Genomic DNA, 17,440 nt, shown 5'->3' with positions numbered 1-17,440 from the left:
TGAATAAAGAGGACATAATTTCTACTTTTGTACATCATGTTAGTGCTGAGCATGTATATTCATTCAGCAAATATTTTCTGATCCCCTGCTGGGTGCCACAAACTATTCTAGGACCTGGGTGTATAATGGGGAGCAAGAAGAAAATTTCCTCGCTTTTTAGTATTGTGAGGAGTCAGACACAGAATAAATACATAATTACCAACTATGATAAAGAAAAGTACATGGTGCTCTGAGACCTAGTTTATGGTGGGGGCTCAGAAAGACTTGTCTGAGGGAGTGACTTTTAAATTGAGACTTCCAGGCAAATAAGACTTATGGGAAGAGTGGAAGGGAACAGCATCACAGACAGCGAACAGCATATGCTAAAGTATTTTGGTGGCAAAGAGTGTGGGGCATTCAGAGAACTGAGCAGTCAGTGAAGCTGGAGTGAGTGAGGAAATGAACCTGAAGGAGTGGTCAGAGGCTGGAAGATACAGGGTCTTGAAGGAGTTGATATTTCATTGTAGTCTTGGCAGCCATGGAAGGGTTTTGCCCTAGTTTACATTTAAAAGCCTTACTCTGGATGCTGGGTAGAAGACTGATAATAAGGGAAAGAGAATGGGAATAAGCTGTTAATCTGGGTGGTCCGGGCAAGAGAGTACAGTGGCCTGAACAAGGGTAGGAGCAACAGGGATTGAGGGAAGAAGGACTCGAGGTACAGTCTGGATGTGGAAGGGGCAGGACTTGATGATGCTGTGTTTGGGGGAGAGGTAGTTGGGAGGCAGAGGAAAGTATCAACCAATGCTTTCAAGCTGATTTATTCACTTCCTCCGCCCACTTAAACAAGGGAAGAAAATTGTCATGTGAGTCTCTTTTTTCATGATTTTCACTGAGCAGAAACCTGCTCTATAGCTACCTAAGTCTGGTTTGTCTCACTCGCTGTGTTCCATTCTACATTCTGTCTTGTCTAGTGGGATTTTCCTTCTCAACTGGATTACTAGCTGTTTGGGGGTGAGGCGGGGCAGGGGGAAGGACTATGTTGCTTTCATCTCCAGTCCTGTGTAGCACTTAGCACAGTCCTTTGCTCAGATGCTGAAAATCAGTTTTGAAATATACATTTCTTTTGAGCACTTTATGTTTCTTCAGTTGGACAAGAAAGATTTCACTTTCCTTTGGACTTAACCCTTCTTTCAGTTTCTAGTCCATTGGTAAACTATGGTGCACATGGCATATGGATTATAAATTCAAGTTAAATTTTCCTCTGCTGTTTGCTTTTAGTCTACAGTAGAATCGAGTTGCTGGACCAGCAAAAAGCCAAGTGCTTTATCCAAGCCTGGTATTTGTATTTGTGAGGTGAGCTACTGAGAAGCACATTGAAGCATTTTGCACATATGTTTTTCTCTTTTGCCTCTGTGGTAACACATTTTCCTAGCTGTGCTTTGGATTTTTCCCATTTCAGTTTTGAAATTTCCACATGGGGTTTAGCCACTTGGTGAAGTGCTCTCAGCTTCCCTGCTCACCATCAGGTTGGCTTCAGCAGTGAGACCTTTGATATCTTTCTGTTTTTCTGAGCTTGGGTTTACTGCCGCACTTGCTGGCCTCTGGCTTTATTTCTTTCCCAGTATTTTATAGTTGTAACGTATGGGCTTTTCCTTTCAACAGTTCTCTGTCCTCAGGGAAGCACTCCGTCTTGTCTGTTCCCTGGTTTTTGATTTTGACTCTGTTGCTACCCAGCTGTGACTGTTGCAGCTTGAATCACAGCACCCCAGAGCATGGACCACTTTTCTTCAGTTTGCCTGTTTCTCATCTTCTCTGCCCTGACATTGTTTCAGACATAGTTTTTAATTCGGTGGAATTTTTCTCATTATTTTATTTCTTAGTTGCCGATTCCAGTGTGTCTCTTTCTTTCTTTCTTTCTTTCTTTTTTTTCTATTTGGCAATGTGGAGATTGCCACTGCTCTTGACAGCTGCTTTCCAATATGTCATTACTCAGCCTTGGAAGTAATTGTAGAATGTTGTGTGCCCCTGACTGGAACACTGCATTACCAATGTCCCGAGTGTGGCACATCTGAAGGTGGGGGTGACCTGAAGAAGAATCTGGGACATTTGTACAGTGCCGTGCAGTTTACAAGGGACCTTTAAATCTGTGATCTTGTTTAGTACTCACAATAAGCCTAGGAGGGTGGCAGGGCATTATAAACTTTTTATTTTCTCAAAGTGGCTTTAAGAGGTAGGTGCTCATTGTTATGTTATTTTATAGATGAGCAAACTGAGGTCATAGGAGGTTATGTATGGTGCCTAAGACCACATAGATATAAGTGATGCCAAAATCTGAACATGAATATTCTAATTCCAGAGCCCACTCTTAATCCCAAAATAAAATCCCACTTTTATTCGAAATTAAATAATTAGGGGAGAGAGGCCTTTCTGGCACGACATTATGCTGGATTAGGTGCTCCTCGTGGCACTGACATAAATCCACATTTAATAAGAAAACTGTATTTCAGGAGCTAAAAGTTTGAAAATTTAATGAAGACAAATGGCCCCTTTTAGCAAAATTAAATAGCAGTGTTTGAGGCGCTGGTATCCAGTTTGTGGTAGCCCTCTTGGGGTAGGAAACTTTCAAGTTATGCTTTGGCTGTGACTGTTCCTTATCTGCATTATAACCTTGAGTCAAAATATCTGTTTACTGCAGACTCTGCTTTTTGTGGAGGCCCCATAAAGAAGTGACCCATTCTGGTAACTGGTGTAGGGAGGGGAGGAAGGGAATGCACCAGCAAGTTCAAAAGAAGTCCCAGGACATATATGCAGTTGGGAAAAAAACCCCAGCCACGTTATTTAGACAGCTGGGCTTGGGAGAGAATGGTCATTGTTTGGGAAAATTGCTTAATCAGCCCTCTAGTGCAGAAGGCAAGGGCTGGAAGGAATGATCTGGATGACAGGATCTGAGAGAGGAGTTCAAGCCCTTTGGACGGACTCTCAAAGGATGTGTTGACCCTAGTTGACAGGTAGGCTGCACATACATACAGTCTCTTAATCCCCCATCCCCTCTCTGGGAATAAGGCCAGAGTGCGCTGGCGTACTCTGCTGACATCTTACACACGCTAGGCTGCGTGTTTGGGCCTTTTCCATGTAAGGCTGCTCTAGCGATGTTAATTTTAACCTGACTGTCCTTGGATGTGAATACTGGCAAGCTGAGGAGGGGGTGGCTGACACTGATTTGCTATAGGCCTGGAAGCATTTTTGATATGTGATTCAAGAGAAAAAAATAAAACCACAGAGAACATAATTGGAGCTTCTATCTTGGAAAGCATGGTCTCCAACCAACCGTGGGCTGCTGCTAGCGCCAGCTCTGCTGTGCGACCTTGGGAAAGGCATTTAGGCAGTCTCTCTGAGTCTCTCTTGCTTTCCCGTTTGTATAATAAGGACAGCTGGACTGAATGACCTCTCAGGCCAACCCTTCAAGCTGTAAATTCCATGAGTGTTCACTATTTCTTTCTCAGTATTGAAGAGTTTATTTATTTTTAAATTCGATTTTTAGAAGATATAACAATTCATCCAAGGAGGAGAGTAGTGACATGATCCTGGGGAAAAAAAAAAAAATCATTGTATTTTCAGAACTTTTCTTTCATGTAAATGTGTGTTTCTTGCTCCCTCTTCTGTCCAAACTCTAGTTTACTCTGGGTATATTCTTTTTTTAAAAAAAATTATTTTAATTTATTTATTTTTGGCTTTGCTGGGTCTTCGTTGCAGTGCACAGGCTTCTCACTGTGGTGGATTCTCTTGTTGCGGAGCACAGGCTCTAGGCACACAGGCTTCAGTAGTTGTGGCACGTGGGCTCAGTAGTTGTGGCTCGCGGGATCTAGAGCGCAGGCTCAGTAGCTGTGGCACACAGGGTTAGTTGCTTTGCGGCATGTGGGATCTTCCGGACCGGGGATCAAACCGGTGTCTCCTGCATTGGCAGACAGATTCTTAACCACTGCACCACCAGGGAAACCCTACTCTGGGTATTTTTACGTTTTGAAGGCCATTGTATAAACTTGTTCTTTTCTGTTTGAAATCTACGCTCTTTTTATAATTGTTGATATTTCCTCTCTTTTTTTAAACTGCGGTGAAATTCAAATAACATAAAATCAATCGTTTTCAAGTGTACAATTATGTGTCATTAAGGACATTCACAGTGTTGTACAAACAACACTTTTATCTAGTTCCAAAACAGTTTCCTTGCCCCCAAATGAAATATCCCATATCCATGAAGTAGTTACTCCCCATTCCTTTCTCCCCTTAGTCCCTGGCAACTATGGTTCTGCTCTCCATCCCTATGGATTTACCTTTTCTGGATATTTCATATAAATGGAATCATACAGATGACCTTTTGTGACTGACTTCTTTCACTTGGCATAATATTTTTGAAGTTCATCAACATTGTAGCATGTATCAATACTTCATTCCTTTTTATGGCTGAATACCGTTGCATTCCATTGTATGTATATATCAGAATTTGTCTATCCATTTATTGGTTGATAGATATTTGGTTTGTTTCTGTTGTTTAGCTATTGTGAATGGTGCTGCTGCGAACATATGTGTACAAGTATTTGTTTGAGTACCTGTTTTCAACTTTTTGGGGCATATACCTAGGAGTAGAACTGCTATGGTAATTCTACGTTTAACTTTTTGAGAAACTGCCTTTTTTTCCTCAGCCACTGCACCATTTTATATGCCCGCCAGCAATGTATGAGGGTTCCATTTTCTCCACATCCTCATCATGCTTGTTACTTTCTGTTTTTTTTGGATTACAGCCATCCTAGTGGATATGAAGTGGTATCTCATTGTGGTTTTGGTTCCTTCTCTTTTCTTTTTTTTTTTTGGTCTTGCCATGCGGCATGTGGGATCTTCGTTCTCTGACAAGGGATTGAACCCTCGTGGAGTCTTAACCACTGGACCACCAGGAAAGTCCCTCATTGTGGTTTTGATTCTTACTTTTAGGAAGTAACAAGGTACCTTTCATATTACCACCACTCCAAGCCAGTATAAGAGCTAATAGATGCCAGGCAAATCCTTTGGCAAAATTCATTTGAACCACCAATCTCTTCTGTATACCTGGCCACTTACTTTCACGCCTGTCTCAATCTTGTTCCTAGGGTACAACTCTGTGTCTTTGTGTGAAATGTCTTTTACTGACCCTTTGTCGTAACAGAAAATACTTTTAAAAAAATCATATGCAAAAAAGGGTATGAAAGCCAAGATTCAAGGAGGGAAGTGTTTTGGTTTTGGTCAATATTCACCGAAAGATACTGGGTTCTTTTCTCTGGGAGAGGTTCTAGGTGAGATAGTTAATTACTCCTGGTCCTATGTTGAGTTGGGTGCACCAAGAGCATCTTCTTGGACGGACGTCTGGAGATCCACACCAACTGATTTAAACACTTGGTCTCTTTGAGGGATGCTTGAAGTTGCTTTTTGTACCACACTCAAAGGGTAGTCTGTACCTCACCCACCTGAGAAGTGCTGCTTCTGCAGAGGATGCCCTTGGATTTCTAACTGCAGTGGTTCCATCCTGAGGGAACTATACTCAGGTGGTTGATCAGCACAGAGGAAGGTGAACAACTTCCCCTTCTGAATTCCAGACTTAAGAGTGTCATAGTCAGTAAGGTCTGGTAGGCTGGCAGGTGGCTAAGATTAGCGGGGGTTAGTTGTTTCCCATTGCCATCTGAGTGACCTTTCAAATCAGGAATTTCTTCTCTTTCCTCATACACCATTCCTCTTGCCAGTCAGTCAAGGCCAAGGTCAACATTTTCTATGGACAGTCCAGTTTTTAAAAATTTGAGGAGGGGAGGTTCTCTAGCTTCTGTGGTTAATGAGATTTGCCCACCCTCTATTATAAAATAAAGCACCAAGGAGTTAAGAAAACTTATTTAAAACTTGGAAGTAAGACAGAACGATAGGTAATATGTCCTTTTAACATCATCTAGGGGCATAGTTTAGCAGCTCCACCCGAGGGGTATTTAGGCAGGAGAATATGCTTTGTTCATCCCAACCATTATTTTTCATTAAAATTTCCAGACTCAGTGAAGTCACGTGTTAACATGTAGATCTGGCAAATAATTTCTGTTCAGTATAATAGATAACCCCAAAGGTTATGGCTTATTGCTCTCTAGGTCATTAGCCAGTTTTGTATTTAACATCGTGATCTTGTTCTAATGTTGTTCCACATGCTTATGAAAATCTAGATCCTGAAAATGCTCTTTGAAGGAGCTTTACCATCTTAACGTTTCCCTCATTAACAAGTTGGATAACATCTTTGACACATGTTCATTTGATATTTGGATGAGAGTCATGTTTTTCACTTTTTGAAAATTACAGTTTCAGAAGATTTTACTGGAAACCCAAGGGAGGATGGAATTGGGTCAAAGCTAGTATCAGTAAAGGGATTATGTCCCACAGGGAGTGCTATCATATGCTTTTCTAGACAAGATGATCATGGGTCTGTTTGCTGGGTCTAGCTGAGCAATGCAGATTTTGGGGTGTGGGGTGTATTTGGCTCTTCTAACTTTAAGACTATGACTCACGGTGTTTCACAGCCTTGCCTTCCATTGCCAATGATAATTCTGCCCAACATTGGGACTTCTGCTCCTGGCTTCTCTCTGCTCTTCCAGCTCTTCAGTGTCTTTCTATTCCCAACCCAAACAGACAACTGGTGAGTCCTTTCACTCCCAACTTCTTTTAATCTCCCTCTCTTGAGAGTGAGACTTCTGTACTTAGAGGTTCTAAAAGCTGGATTTTCAAGCCACTCATCAGTACTTGCTGACACTCGTTTCACCTCCTGGCTGTCTGTGGGGCACATATCTGATCTGGCTGGGGAAGAAACGCTGGGGCAGTATTTTTTACAAGAGCAACTTGTGAGTTCTAAAGTAAAAACTTGCCTTCAGACTGAGTTGAGTCTTTTCTAGTCTTTGGGGATGAGTGATCCTGTGTGCTCAATTATATCACTGCTGTAATTGGAAATCTACTTGTCATCAGTTCGTCAGGCTGTTTAATCTCTTGGTCACTCATTGGCAGCTTGGGCTGTTCTGTTTTTCCCTCCGATGTGTTATTTCTTCCCACAGTTCAAACCAGGATTTTATGGAATGTGGGCTCGTTTTGTTACTCCTTCCTCTTCTCCCACCCCTCAGAGAGCATTACTCCTCTTTCTTTTAGCTCAGAGTTAGTTTGTGTTTCATCTTCTCTCTGCTTCTTGGATGGAATGAGCTCTTGAGAGGCAGATCATCCTGTCTTGATTTAGGCTGAGGAAAGATTAATTTTATTGGTAGGGCTTCTCTCTTGCCTTTCTATTCTCCTCTCTTCTCATAATGGCTTCTCTGAGGTGTCTCATTTCTCTCAACTTCTGGGATTCCAGGGGAGGTCAGGGCCGAAGAGCTGAGGGACTGGCTCTACATGTAGAGGTCCTGTCTGTCCTGAGGTAAGCTCAGCTTTCCCCTCCAGCCGTATATCCATGTTGACGTCCATCTTTGGGTCAAAGGTGTCATAATGCCTGCTCTGGCACAGGCTTGTTAGAGTCTGGAGGAAGCTACGACCTCACCTCTGTTTCCCAGGTCATCAGAATCTTTGTAAGGGGCTTCTCAGGGGCAGCAGGGAAGGAAGTGTCTTTATGCCTCCCAGAAGCACTTTTTACATTTTGCCATGGGATGTGATGATGTACGCTTTATAGGTCCCCCACAATGCCTAGAATAGTTGCAAAAAGATGTTGCTCAGTCTGTATTTGATGAATAAATGAATGAATCAAATTAGTGGGATTTATTTTGACACTTGAGTTCCACTTTGGTTCGAGCCTGGATTGGTTCATATAGCATTTCCATAGATCTAGCTTTATAGTCTTCATTATTTAAACTGTTATTGTAATAATAATTTAAGAAATTTCATATAAAATACAGATGCTGGTATAAGTATAGTTGCCTATATAATTAAAAGCTGGGGTCTTTCTGTTTTTAAAATTCTGCAAAACACAATTTCTAGCTATATTGAGAAAATTCCAGGCATGGCAGGTCTATGAGGTGCACGTGAGACCAGGACTGCATTAACAACTCAGCCGCCGCCTGTGGTTGCACCAGGGGAAGGAGGTCAGTTGTGGAGTTTAGTCCTGACTAAAGACTAATAAATGTTATTAAACTGTTTGATTACTTAATACAAAAGAAGAATAGAATCTTCCCTGTATAGACTGACTGCACACTGAGAGCCAGAGTTTCCTTTCTGTACACAGACTGAAGAAAGATTATTTTAATTTTTAAAACTTCCTTTTTTTTAAAACATCTTTATTGGGGTGTAATTGCTTTACAATGGTGTGTTAGTTTCTGCTTTATAACAAAGTGAATCAGTTATACATATACATATGTTCCCGTATCTCTTCTCTCTTGCGTCTCCCTCCCTACCACCCTCCGTATCCCACCCCTCCAGGCGGTAACAAAGCACCTAGCTGATCTCCCTGTGCTACGCGGCTGCTTGCCACTAGCTATCTACTTTACATTTGGTAGTGTGTGTATGTCCATGCCTCTCTCTCGCTTTGTCACAGCTTACCCTTCCTGATCCCCATATCCTCAAGTCCATTCTCTAGTAGGTCTGTGTCTTTATTCCTGTCTTACCCCTAGGCTCTTCATGACATTTTTCCCCCTTAATTTCCATATATATATGTGTGTGTGTGTGTGTGTGTGTTAGCATACGGTATTTGTTTTTCTCTTTCTGACTTACACTCTGTATGACAGAATCTAGGTCTATCCACCTCATTACAAATAGCTCAATTTCGTTTCTTTTTATGGCTGAGTAACATTCCATTGTATATATGTGCCACATCTTCTTTATCCATTCATCCAATGATAGACACGTAGGTTGTTTCCATCTCCAGGCTATTTTATATAGAGCTGCAAGGAACATTTTGGTCCATGACTCTTTTTGAATTATGGTGTTCTCAGGGTATATGCCCAGTAGTGGGATTGCTGGGTCATATGGTAGTTCTATTCGTAGTTTTTTAAGGAACCTCCATACTGTTATCCATAGTGGCTGTACCAATTCACATTCCCACCAGCAGTGCAAGAAGGTTCCCTTTTCTTCACACCCTCTCCAGCATTTATTGTTTCTAGAATTTTTGATGATGGCCATTCTGACTGGTGTGAGATGATATCTCATTGTAGTTTTGATCTGGATTTCTCTAATGATTATTGATGTTGAGTATTCTTTCATGTGTTTGTTGGCAGTCTGTATATCTGCTTTGGAGAAATGTCTATTTAGGTCTTCTGCCCATTTTTGGATTGGGTTGTTTGTTTTTTTTGTTATTGAGCTGCATGAGCTGCTTGTAAATTTTGGAGATTAATCCTTTGTCAGTTGCTTCATTTGCAAATATTTCCTCCCATTCTGAGGGTTGTCTTTTGGTCTTGTTTATGGTTTTCTTTGCTGTGCCAAAGCTTTGAAATTTCATTAGGTCCCATTTGTTTATTTTTGTTTTTATTTCCATTTCTCTAGGAGGTGGGTCAGAAAGGATCTTGCTGTGATTTATGTCAGAGTGTTCTGCTTATGTTTTCCTCTAAGAGTTTGATAGTTTCTGGCCTTAGGCTTACGATTTTAATCCATTTTGAGCTTATTTTTGTGTATGCTGTTAGGGAGTGATCTAGTCTCATACTTTGACATGTACCTGTCCAGTTTTCCCAGCACCACTTATTGAAGAGGCTGTCCTTTCTCCACTGTACATTCCTGCCTCCTTTATCAAAGATAAGGTGACCATGTGTACGTGGGTTTATCTATGGGCTTTCTATCTTGTTCCATTGATCTATCTTTCTGTTTTTGTGCCAGTACCATACTGTCTTGATTACTGTGGCTTTGTAGTATAGTCTGAAGTCAGGGAGCCTGATTCCTCCAGCTTCGTTTTTCGTTCTCAAGATTGCTTCGGCTCTTCAGCATCTTTTGTGTTTCCATACAAATTGTGAAATTTTTTGTACTAGTTCTGTGAAAAATGCCAGTGGTAGTTTGATAGGGACTGCATTGAATCAGTAGATTGCTTTGGGTAGTAGAGTCATTTTCACAGTGTTGATTTTTCCAATCCAAGAACATGGTATATCTCTCCATCTATTTGTTATCATCTTTAATTTCTTTCATCAGTGTCTTATAATTTTCTGCCTACAGGTCTTTTGGCTCCTTAGGTAGGTTTATTCCTAGATATTTTATCCTTTTTGTTGCAATGGTAAGTGGGAGTGTTTTCTTGATTTCACTTTCAGATTATTCATCTTTAGTGTATAGGAATGCCAGAGATTTCTGTGCATTAATTTTGTATACTGCTACTTTATCAAATTCATTGATTAGCTCTCCTCTCACTGTTGTGGCCTCTCCTGTTGCGGAGCACAGGCTCCGGACGTGCAGGCTCAGCGGCCATGGCTCATGGGCCCAGCCGCTCCACCGCATGTGGGATCTTCCCGGACCGAGGCACGAACCCGTGTCCCCTGCATCGGCAGGCGGACTCTTAACCACTGCGCCATCAGGGAAGCCCTGTTTGTAGATTTTTTGATGATGACCAGTATGAGGTAATACCTCATTGTAGTTTTGCTTTGATTTCTAATGATTACTGATGTTGAGCATATTTTCATGTGTTTGTTGACAATCTGTATATCTTCTTTGGAGAAATATCCGTTTAGGTCTTCTGCCCATTTTGGGAGTGGTTGGTTTTTTTTTTTTTGATATTCAGCTGCATGAGATACTTGTATGTTTTGGATATTAATACTTTGTCAGTTGCTTCGTTTGCAAATATTTTCTCCCATTCTGTGGGTTGTGTTGTCATCTTGTTTAGGGTTTCATTTGCTGTGGAAAAGCTTTTTAGTTTCATTACGTGCTATTTGTTTATTTTTGTTTTTATTTCCATTTCTCTAGGAGGTGGGTCAAAAAGGAGTTTGCTGTGATTTATGTCATAGAATGTTCTGCCTTTGTTTTCCTCTAAGAGTTTTATAGTGTCTGGCCTTACATTTAGGTCTTTAATCCATTTTGAGTTTCTCTTTGTCTATGCCGTTAGGGAGATTTCTAATTTCATTCTTTTACACGTAGCTGTCCAGTTTTCCCAGCACCACTTATTGAAGAGAATGTTTTTCCTCCATTGTTTATTCTTGCCTCCTTTATCAAAAATAAGGTGACCATATGCGCATGGGTTTATTTTTGGGCTTTCTATCCTGTTCCATTGATTTATATGTCTGTTTTTGTGACAGTACCATACTCTCTTGATTACTGTAGCTTTGTAGTACAGTCTAGTGTCTGTGAGCCTGATTCGTCCTGCTCTGTTTTGTTTTCCTCGAGATTGTTTTGGCTATTTGGGGTCTTTTGTGTTTCCATACAAATTTTGCAATTATTTGTTCTAGTTCTGTGAAAAATGCCATTGGTAGTGTGATAGGGATTGCACTGAAGCTGTAGATTAATTTGGGTAGTATACTACTACCCACAATGTTGATTTTCACAATGTTGATTCTTCCAATCCAAGAACATGGTATATCTCGCCATCTGTTTGTATCGCCTGTGATTTCTTTCATCATTGTCTTATAGTTTTCTGCATACAGGTCTTTTGTCTCCTTATGTAAGTTTATTCCTAGGTATTTTATTCTTTTTGTTGCAATGGTAATTGGGAGTTTCCTTAATTTCTCTTTCAGATTTTTCATCATTACTTGATAGAAATGGAAGAGCTTTCTGGGCATTAATTTTGTATCTTGCTACGTTACCAAATACAATGATTTCTGGTAGCATCTTTAGGATTCTTTATGTATAGTATCATGTCATCTACAAACACTGACAGTTTTACTTGTTCTTTTCCAATTTGGATTCCTTTTATTTCTTTTTCTTCTCTGATGGCTGTGGCCTTTCAAATTGTTCTGAAAAAAAGAGGATACTAGTTCCAGTGAAAGGTACACAGGTTTTCATTGTACATTTCTTTCTATTTTCTATTTGAATTTTTTTTATTATAGAATGTTGGAAGAAATGAAAAGTAAGAAATGTCTAAATGTAACTTTCTTGATTTGGACATATTTTAACCAGGCCACAGAATGGCATAAACCTGGTGTCTTAAGTAAATTAGTTTTTTAAATGAAATATTTTGCAAGTATTATTTGTGTTTTGTGAAAGGAAGATGGTAGATATATGTTTTAAGAACTTATCACAGAAAGGTGATCAGAAATTGTATGTAATCATACCAAGATAGAATGGTAAAATAAGCCAAGCATTTCTAGATATATCCAGGTAAATCCATATAATTTGAATAGTATATTTTCCCTTGCTCCTTCAAATGATTTGGGAAGTATAAATTTTCCTATATATCAGTGCCATATTTTATTTGATAGTTTATTTTTAATTTGCAGGAATCATGCATCTCATGCTAAGCCATATTTGCATAGATATCAGTTGAAAATAATTTTCTGAATTATTTTTATAAATTGACTTTTATTGAATTCTCTTATATTAAATATAGTAACTAAATAAAACTTTTGGGGCAATATGATCTAAATAAATAATGTCCACTAGAGATCGCCAACTTAGAATACTGTTTTGTTATTCACAATATTGATCCGAATCAAACTGTCATCACTAGGTGATTGCTGTCATCACTGGGGATTTAATGTTACATGACTAGAACAACACTTGTGAAATTGGCAGTGCGATACTGTGCTGTTTTAAAATTGAAGTATAGTTGATTTACAATGTTGTGTTAGTTACAGGTGTACAGCAAAGTGATATATTGTGTGTATATATATATATATATATGTATGTATGTATGTATATGTATATATATTCTTTTTCAGATTCTTTTCCATTATAGGTTATTCTGATATATAGTTCCTAGAGATTATCATACTAAGTGAAGTAAGCCAGATGTAGAAAGACAAATATCATATATCATTTACATATGTGGAATCTAAAAAAATGATACAAATTAAAGTATTTACAAAACAGAAATAGACTCACAGACATAGAAGACAAACTTATGGTTACCAACTGTGATATTGTGCTTTTGCTTTACACCGTCTGTTGGAGACAACTCTCCATGGGTGGCTCACATTTCTGCATGTTTTGCAAACAAATACTGTCAACCCTTGAATAACACAAGGGTTGGGGCCCTAACCCCCTAGCAGTTGAAACTCTGCATATAAGTTATAGCCAGCCAACTTACAGTCTGCCCTCTGTATCTGTATTCTACAACTGTGGATTCTCCCAAGTGTGGATCATGTAGTGTTATGTTATTTATTATTGAAAAAACTCAGTGTATAAGTGGACCCTAGCAGTCCAAACCTGTGTTGTAATTAACTGTCCTTTGTTAACAAACTGTATTTTCAAGGATTTTGGTATACCTTGATAGAAATAGTGTCTCCTGCTGCAGCAAAAACAGGCATGCTTAGGTTATTCTGCAATAGGTTAAAGAGAACGTCTTCCTCCAGAGCAAAGGGCAGCATTCTTTCTGCCCATTCAAATATAGTCAGGTTCGGTCAGCTCAGAGTTCCTCTCCTGCACTAAAGCTACTGCATGGGCAGGCATTCATCTGACCTCATTCACACCACCCCTGTGGAACTTGGGGGCAAGGGGAAATTACACAAACATGCCATAAAATTAGAAATGCTTAACTTACTTTTAACATTACATAAAGGAAATTTAATAGTGTTTCATCTGGGCTGATATAAATGTGCTAGCAATATAGATCCATCTTAATATTGAAATAGATATACATTATGTATTATTTTTTTAAAGATTAGGCTAGAAAACTTATTCTAAAATGATTCCAGACTAGATAATGAAGATCAACCTGCATTTTGTCATCCATACACTTATCGTGCACAGTCAAAGTTGTATTATAAGTAGATGGAACCATGATTGACAGGTGTTTTCACAGGTATCTAATACAAATTAAATAAATTCCTTTCTTTACATTTATAGTAAAACTCTCCACATTCATATATATCTATAACCATACCCTCATCTCATTTATATAGCCTCTTATTCACATCAGATGAGTTTCTGAAATCCAGCTCCATTCCTTGCCACTGCCTTGATTTAGGCCTTCCTCTTCCTTTGGCTGGCTTTCCACCATCAACCTCTATGCAATTTGAACAATCTTCTATACGATTTTCATAATTATCATCTAAAAATTGTAGTATTAATAGCACTTTTCTTTTTTACATATGAGTCGTTTCTAATATTTAAGTTTGACTGAGGTCCAGTCTTTCTTTCCAGTTTCTCTATGGCTACCAGACACTTTCTTAATATCTTATCTTACATGTGATACATCCTGTGAAAAATTTCCCACCCCTGTGCACAGAAGCAGTTGCCCCATCAGCAATGTTCCCCTTGTACTTTAGTCTTAGTCCATTCCATCCTTAATGCTGTAAAATTCCATGGGCATTTCCGAGTTGGTCTCCAGACTAAGGGTGGTGCCTGGATACCAGCATTTTGGTAATGGTGGTTTCACCTGGAAATGGAATGAGGTCATCTGTGGGTCAAAGGACACTCTGTTTCTTTTTTTAAAAAGTGAATGTAGTAGCATATTTTGCCAGTACCAGTGAAAATAATAATTTTTAATATCCAAAGCATCTCATGTAAATCTTCTAAAGTAGGGGGTTTAACTCAATCCACAGGTTTCCTGGTAACCAAGAAGGAGAAAAACATTGAACCCAGAGGACACCAATAAGAGATGTACCAAGAGCAGACCTGATGAGACTATTCTAAGACCACATCCTTGAATGTGCCTGCTGCTCATCTATCCCCTAAAACATTCTGAAATTATTTTTTAGGAAATATCTAACCTAGACAAAACTACAACTTAGAAAAGAATCAACACTTATGCAGTTTGTACTATGTTCCAAATACTATTGTAAGTCTTGACTTATATTGACTCATTTAATTGTCACAATATACCTATGAAACAGTTACTACTAACAGATGAAGAAGCCACAGAGTAACCTGTCCAAGGTCACAAAAGAAGGGGCAGAGAAGAGATTTGAACTCAGATAATCTGCTTCCAAAGTAAACAACTTAGTCTCGAAACTAACCTGTTACAAGTTAGAATAAACATTGCTGAAAACAATGTTAGGGTAAGGGGGAAGAATCTTTAGAAAACGGAGCAAAATGAAATAGAAAATAAAGCAAAGGTAACAGCATCATTTCCTTGGCAAATTTAGACATTAGCATTTAGATGTATCTTATTCTTCACAAAATATTCCATCGCATGTGTGACTCATGACTAATATAATCAGTCATCTATTGATGGACACATAGTTTGGGTACTTTCATAAATACTCTATCAAATAAATTGCTGGGTGAATGGGTATAAACATTTAAAACCATAGACACATTAAAAATCTTACCTTTAAAAATGACAGAATTTATACATTATAAACAGTAAGCAAAGTCTCTTTTCCCACTCTTTATCAAGAATGGGCATCATTAACCTTCATTCTTTGTTAATAGGATGTGTGAATAATTATTTCTAATGTCTTATATCTTAAGAATTAAATCGATGCAGAGAAAGCTTTCGACAAAATTCAACACCCATTTATGACAAAAGCCCTGCAGGAAGTAGGCATAGAGGGAACATTCCTCAACATAATGAAGGCCATTTATGACAAACCCACAGCCAACAGTGTGCTCAATGGTGAAAAACTGAAACCATTTCCACTAAGATCAGGAACAAGACAAAGGTGCCCACTTTCACCACTCTTATTCAACATAGTTTTGGAAGTTTTAGCCACAGCAATCAGAGAAGAAAAAGAAATAAAAGGAGTCCAAATTGGAAAAGAAGAAGTAAAGCTGTCACTGTTTGCAGATAACTATACATAGAGAATGCTAAGGATGCTACCAGAAAACTACTAGAGCTATGGTACAGTAGCAGGATACAAAATTAATGCACAGAAATCTCTGGCATTCCTATACACTAATGATGAAAAATCTGAAAGTGAACTCAAGAAAACACTCCCATTTACCATTGCAACAAAAAGAATAAACTATCTAGGTATAAACCTACCTAAGGAGACAAAAGACCTGTATGCAGAAAAGTATAAGACACTGATGAAAGAAATTAAAGATGATACAAAGAGGTCTCCATCTGATATACCATGTTCTTGGATTGGAAGAATCAACACTGTGAAAATGACTGTACTACCCAAAGCAATCTACAGATTCAATGCAATCCGTATCAAACTACCACTGGCATTTTTCACAGAACTAGAACAAAGCATTTCACAATTTGTATGGAAACACAAAAGACCCCGAATAGCCAAAGCGATCATGAGAATGAAAAACGGAGCTGGAGGAATCAGGCTACCTGAGTTCAGACTATACGACAAAGCTACAGTAATCAAGACAGTATGGTACTGGCACAAAAACAGAAAGATAGATCAATGGAACAAGATAGAAAGCCCAGAGATAAACCCACGCACACATGGTCACCTTATCTTTGATAAAGGAGGCAGGAATGTACAGTGGAGAAAGGACAGCCTCTTCAATAAGTGGTGCTGGGAAAACTGGACAGGTACATGTCAAAGTATGAGATTAGATCACTCCCTAACACCATACACAGAAATAAGCTCAAAATAGATTAAAGACCTAAATGTAAGGCCAGACACTATCAAACTCTTAGGGGAAAACATAGGCACAACACTCTGTGACATAAATCACAGCAAGATCCCTTTTGAGCCACCTCCTAGAGAAATGGAAATAAAAACAAAAATAAACAAATGGGACCTAATGAAACTTCAAAGCTTTTGCACAGCAAAGAAACCATAAACAAGACCAAAAGACAACCCTCAGAATGGGAGAAAATATTTGCAAATGAAGCAACTGACAAAGGATTAATTTCCAAAATTTACAAGCAGCTCATGCAGCTCAATAACAAAAAAACAAACAACCCAATCCAAAAATGGGCAGAAAACCTAAATAGACATTTCTCCAAAGAAGATATACAGACCGCCAACAAACACATGAAAGAATGCTCAACATCATTAATCATTAGAGAAATGAAAGTCAAAACTACAATGAGATATCATCTCACACTGGTCAGCATCTACAAACAATGCTGGAGTCGGTGTGGAGAAAAGGGAACCCACTTGCACTGTTGGTGGGAATGTAAATTGATACAGCCACTATGGAGAACAGTATGGAGGTTCCTTAAAAAACTACAAATAGAACTACCATATGACACAGCAATCCCACTACTGGGCATATACCTTGAGAAAACCATAATTCAAAGAGTCATGTACCAAAATGTTCATTGCAGCTCTATTTACAATAGCCAGGACATGGACGCAACGTAACTGTCCATCAACAGATGAATGCATAAAGAAGATGTGGCACATATATACAATGGAATATTACTCAGCCATAAAAAGAAACGAAACTGAGTTATTTGTAGTGAGATGGATGGACCTAGAGTCTGTCATACACAGTGAAATAAGTCAGAAAGAGAAAA

The sequence above is a fragment of the Delphinapterus leucas genome, chromosome 17 (assembly GCF_059928025.1).
Source record: "Delphinapterus leucas isolate spDelLeu-1000000601 "Yukka" chromosome 17, BTC_Dleu_Yukka2, whole genome shotgun sequence".
Classification (NCBI taxonomy): Eukaryota; Metazoa; Chordata; class Mammalia; order Artiodactyla; family Monodontidae; genus Delphinapterus; species Delphinapterus leucas.
The sequence above is the reverse complement of the archived record's forward strand: the minus strand, read 5'-3'. Positions refer to the sequence as shown.